Source organism: Ciona intestinalis, unplaced genomic scaffold (assembly GCF_000224145.3).
Source record: "Ciona intestinalis unplaced genomic scaffold, KH HT001259.1, whole genome shotgun sequence".
Classification (NCBI taxonomy): domain Eukaryota; kingdom Metazoa; phylum Chordata; class Ascidiacea; order Phlebobranchia; family Cionidae; genus Ciona; species Ciona intestinalis.
Genome location: NW_004191580.1, coordinates 12,383 through 18,309, shown reverse-complemented (window position 1 = coordinate 18,309; position 5,927 = coordinate 12,383). Strand labels below are relative to the sequence as shown.

General features: G+C 34.7%; 1 long non-coding RNA gene across 2 annotated transcripts; it reads right to left on the bottom strand.

Moving 5' to 3' along the window:
* Window positions 1-18: 18 nt before the first annotated feature.
* On the bottom strand, window positions 19-4,253 carry LOC113475743. Of its 2 annotated transcripts, none has more exons than XR_003397519.1 (2): window positions 4,032-4,253; window positions 19-646 (listed from the first exon to the last, which is right to left on the bottom strand). It is a non-coding gene; the product is annotated as an uncharacterized LOC113475743 (long non-coding RNA). The 2 variants fall into 2 exon arrangements; XR_003397518.1 differs by lacking the exon at window positions 4,032-4,253 and adding an exon at window positions 751-1,716.
* Window positions 4,254-5,927: the final 1,674 nt, after the last annotated feature.

Below are 5,927 nucleotides of genomic sequence, written 5' to 3'. Positions count from 1 at the left end.
TAAATATAAAGCAGTGTTGGAAACGATTTAGGCAGTTTATTTCAGCGATATTTCGTTCTGGAAACCTACTATTTCCGACGGACGGGTCTTCGTTTGTAAGATAACCACACACTCGTGCGGGCTTGACGAAAGGCGCATGCGACATAGCTACTGTGACGTCACTCGCCAGGCAATCGGATTCGACCGTTTCTCATTACACGGACTTGCTGAACGCGCGTAATTTTAATTTGTCTCATCCCTACGTAATTCTGAATACGTTTACGTTGGTATGAGCTTTTACAAAGCACATATTTAAAGGGTTGCAAACCGAAAACAAAGGGTTGCAAACCGTTTTTTTTTTCGCGCCTACCGGCGCTAGGACTTCCTTTTTTTCTGGTTTTTGCAACCCTAACGTTTAGTAAAACTTTACGCCTATGCTACAAGGTATTAACCACCCTGCAAAATTGGCAAAAGCATGTACGAGCAGCACTTCGTCGTTGCTCCTAGAACAGGAAACAACAGACGCTTCTGAAAATGAAGAAGTGTGGTCGTCCTCTTCAGATGAAGAATTTCTCGGTTTTTAACCTTTTTTGCTGTTTTACCAAACGTAGTTGTTCACTTCACGTCTTGTAAATAAACCACATGTGTTGCAGATTCGTAAGTTGTGCTACAAAACGATTCGTAAGTTGTGCTACAAAACGATAATTTTATAATTATGCACCAATAACAGAGCTCTAAAGAGATATATACGTGCGTATGTCTTGTCCTTACCTAGTAAGCTCGTGTTTCTCAACCTACGAACTAATATTTACGATCTACCATCACTTTCTGAAGTTGTTCGACTTCATTCTTGATTTGGTCAGTGCGGTAGTAAGAAACCTTTATTAATTCAAGAATCGCCCCGCTAACAGATTTAATAACACGCAGACGGTAGAAGCGACATGCGGCAAAAGGCCATATGTAGTATTTTATGATGCGAGTGCTAGCGTTCGGCCGCGTTTCTTCATCGTCGGCAATATCGCCGACAAGTGGTTGCCGACCTACTTTTAAATGAGTGTCCAGGGCTGGATTAACGTGCTGCGTAACGTGCAATACTCTAGTAAAACCATAACCAATGCATGCTATAAGATCGTATAAAAGGCATTCGCTTACTCTCGTTTTAACAATAATTGGACAAATTTAACCAGATTTCTAGCGAATCCACGTAAAAATGCAAATACTTCTTAATAGCTATTATGACGAAAACAATAAACCTGTAAATTGTAACTATTGAAAAATATCCATGTATTATTGAATTGCTGTTGTGTCGCATATATTTGGCATGTCATTCTTTACTTTACTATGTAAAAAAAAACAGGCTAGAGCGTGCTCCATGCGAACACGTGCTCATTAGCGTTCTCTCGTTTTTAAAAAAGAAACCAGTGAGAGCGTAAGAGTGCTCATGCAAACACGTGCTCATAAAGCAATCTATCATTTTTATAAAAGAAACAGGCAAGAGCAGGCTCTCTGCGAACGCGTGCCCTGATTTACGTTTACTGATAGTACGAGTGTTTTTTTACGCTATACTTGGAAAAAATACAAACATTGCCCAACCCAAAACCGGGGTGGCCATACGTATTTCGCCAACCCGGCAACCCGGAATTTGACGCCTATGCCTGTAACTAAACAGTCTTAACCTAAAACAAATTACATTATCAGAAAACGTAGGCAAAGCTGTAAAATATCTGTTTTTGATACATGGTTACCTTAAAATCAATTAAATCATTCAATAAATTAAAGTAAAAAATAGTAAAGTGGGGTAATAAAAAACAATGGGGTACCTGGGGAAGGAAAGGAAAACCCCCTAGCCCGCTAAAAATCATTTTATCGCAAAGAGCTTTTGTGGTTAAAAAGGACATTTATTTGGCCTATTTATATCCTAACTGTCATTGTAGGTGGTAATTATTTTTTCGGTAAAACAAAACAAAACAAAAAAAAAAAAAACAAAAAATTGACAAAAAAACTTTTTATGGGGTTTGCTAAACTTTTTTTGTGAAAAGGCCTTTAATAAATTTATTATGAATGCAGGTATTTACTACATATGTAAGTACCTTGCTGCTGGTATATTTAATTTTTAAATTTTATGAACATTTTATACTTTCTTCTCTTGCCTTTTTTGACCCCAAAATTGCCTTATGGGAAGGGGTAAAAAAATGTGTTTTTTTTCTATTTTTGTTTTTTCTACCCCAACCAATATTAACTTTATGATTAAATTAATTTTAAAGTTATGCATGTAAATTATTTTAATTTAATTAATGATTTAATTGATTTTAAAGGTAATCAAGTACAAAAAACAGATGTTTTGCAGCTTTGCCTACATTTACTGATGAAATAATATATGTTTTAAGTTAAGACTGTTTAGTTATAGGTCATTTTTATGATTATGTTGCTACATTTAGTTTAGATGAAGTCAAGATGTCATTTAGATTTTCAAAAGCCTTTATAATTTAGTTAAATCAAGTATAATGCTCTGGTTACTTCTTGTGCTTTATATAGGTTATGAAACTTATGGGCTTTGTTTTTAGTCTAATAAATGTTGTTTGTGGGCATGTTTATGTTTAAAAGGAAGTACTGTAATAATGATAAATTATAAAAGAAAATATAAGCTTTAGAACAAGGCTGTTAAAAGTACGTAGGAGATAAAACAGGGAAAGTTGAGGTTTCTAAGAAAATATAGACTGGATAATACCTCAGTTGTATGACTAATATTTGTATTATTACCCTGTAGTTCCAATATTAATTTTTTTTTTCTCTAGATTAAGTTAAGTTGCTTTTGAAAATATTGTTTTTTAATGCCCAGCAAATGTTTCTTTTTTACCCCAAAGCCTGGGGAATAAAAAACAGCACAAAATTTCGAATAAAATTTTAGGTAACTATAAAAATCCTACAATCTTTTTTGGACATCAAGGTATGATGAATAGGACACGTGACGTAACAATTGAATAAAAAATTGTTCAAATTTCAAGCGAGGAATGTTATATTGAATGCAACGCGTGTGTGTGTGCGTGTTGGCACTTTCTGGCTGCGTGCGTGTCTGCGGTAAAGGGGGCTGTCATGTGGTTGCAAAACCGTGGTTGCAGCAACTTATATTATTTCATTATAAAAAGAGTTTTTGGCTTTTTATTTAAAACCTGATACGGAAACATTGGGCGCTCGTGTAATTCGACACCAGCTGTAATTCGATACGGGCAAATTGCTGATGTTGCGTTTCGTTACTTGTGAGAGAGCAAATTCACAACGAACGAAAAACAATTAAAGAGAAAGCTACGCTGACTAGTCTCGTTATCTATTAGTAGCTTCACTTTTTTTTCATTTTCAATGTTTTTCTAGCTCTGGCGTGCAACATTATAGCATAAGGCTCGGCGCTCGGCCCAGTTTTTAGCCGAGCACATCCCTATTAAAAACTATAGCAGTAGGGCAAGAAAAAGAATGTTTTGACCTAATTTTCAAAGCGTACAGTATTATTTCGTGTTATTTACGTATATTCCTATTTATAAATACACTTAATAATCAAAGTTAACAATGATTTTAAACTGTCCCATCTTATCCTGTGTGTTTTCAAATTTGTAAAATTTCACCTGTTGTGCGGATCGCTAAATCACAAAAGCCCTTCTCACAAGAAAAAGGTTACCAAACCCCATACAAAAAAAATTTTATCCATTTTTTGGTGCTAGTGAAGAATCTCCGCCCCACCTTATTTTCTAACCACTAACCCCTAGGTTAGGGGGTTAAGTGTTGATGGTTAGGGGGTTAGTGGTTATAGGGGTTAGTAATTAGTGGTTATGGGGGTTAGTAATTAGTGGTTATAGGGGTTAGTGGTTAGCAAATAAGGTGGGGGGACTCTTCACTAGCACCATAAGCCAAATAAATATTCATTTTACCCCCAAAGGCTGTTTGCGATAAAAATTATTTTTTAGCAGGCTAGGGGGGTTGTCCTTTCTTACCCCATTGTTTTTTATTACCCCACTTTACTATATACGATAAAAATAAATAACAGCATTTAAAAATTATACTTGAACCAACGACTTCGGATAAACGGCACTTTAAATCTTCTATTTCACTTCCCAAACTTTCATCATCAAAGTTTCCATCATAAACAAGCTCAACATTCATGGTTATGGTTTTTTAAGCGCCAGCTCCGGGAAAATAAATTTGGTGCTAGTGAGGAATTCTCCCCACTTGCCTATAGAAAAAACGAGAGACTAAAAAAGCAAAATCATTGGATCGTAACGGTATTTTCCCATAAAAATCATATATTAATAAATATATCATATATTATTAAATATCCCGAGTTATGGTACACCTGGAGCAGCAATCTTGGTGTCGTTAGAAAGAAGAAGCGACACCTCAATTACGTATCAAAAAATATATTTAATAACTAAAGTACTTTTAGTTGGGCGGGCCGTCAAACTTTATCAAAGTTTGACACGCGAAAAAATAAAAAAATCGCCAAAATTTTAACACACGTTGATGTATAGCAACATGCAAAACATATTAAAAAATTGGGGTAATACCGCCACTAGTTTTTACTTTATTAATATTTTCGCAACCCCCCCTTTTGGCGTATTATTAGACAGATTCCACCGTCTGGTTTTTTTATTTTATTACGTGACGAAAGGGGAAAGTCCGGGTTTGGTGATTATCAACTAAAGAAACAATTTCAAAGTTACGTAATACCAAGAAAAAATATCTCTTTACCCGCCATCGTAAACTTGGAGAATATTGTGCAACGAAGGAACCAGTACTTGTACCCAAAGTTAGTATAGACCAAGTTAGGAAACGGATTGTAAAACAACGAGTCTTGTTATCCATTGTCTCGCATCTATGACGTCATAGTCGCCACCATTACGGAGCCCACGGCATAGCATTTTATCATTCCTGGGTGCCGTTTTTCGTTTAAATATTGCGATTTTTTTAAAACCAAGCACTTCTGCGCGTAAAAATGGCTCTCCACTAATGTTATATCTTATCACAATAATAAACCTCACAAAAATAATCAACTTTTATTGAACACTCATTCGATTAAAGAGTAAAAATACAGAAAATATCAGGTTTACTAACCAAAAACACAAAAGAACATGTTTAAAATATAAAAATACAAACAAAAATAACATAACCATAAATACAAACGCATAACATTAACATAAACTGGTGTATCTAGCTGCAGTTTTGCATGTAAATTGCCGTGATTTTACTTTTTGGCTCACAAACTTAACACGTGCATTTGTTGCATTTGCTGCATTTGTTTCATTGTTTGTTTTTTTTTTGTTTTTTTTTTGCTTTTTTATTTTATATATTTATTTATTTTTTATTACACATATTTACCTCACATTTTGCTGTATCTCAGGTTTTGGTTGCTGTGTGAACACTGTGCTTCTGACCACTATATACTAATACTCTTAAATTGAAGTGTTGCATGGTTTTTGTCAAATATTCTACATTTTTATTTTTTAACATTCACTCAAACATTTGTTGTAACTGTTGAGATAGAACTACCACTTGGCAAGCCGATGGCACAAATGTGTGTGTTGTATTTATTTATTTTTTCTTTGCAAAAAATATGATTAAACTAAATAGTGCCGGCCCTAATAGTCTCTCATCCATCACTTTTGTTTGTGTTCATTATCCACAAATTTCAAAACTTTTATCACAATTGCACCTGTATTACTCGCTCTTCTTTCTGTATTCTCTTTCCTTATTATCTTATTTATTTAAATACACATATTCCAAGTTACTGCCGAAATATTTCCTTTGAGTTGCAGAAAATGGGGATAGAAAGATAGAAAAAATCGGCCATCTTCATCTGGGATCTCTTGACCTACATGGACCTTCACCAAATAGGCAAATAACATTTTATCAACCAAGCACCTCATCCACAAGTCATTGATTAACATTGCTGCATCTTTGTA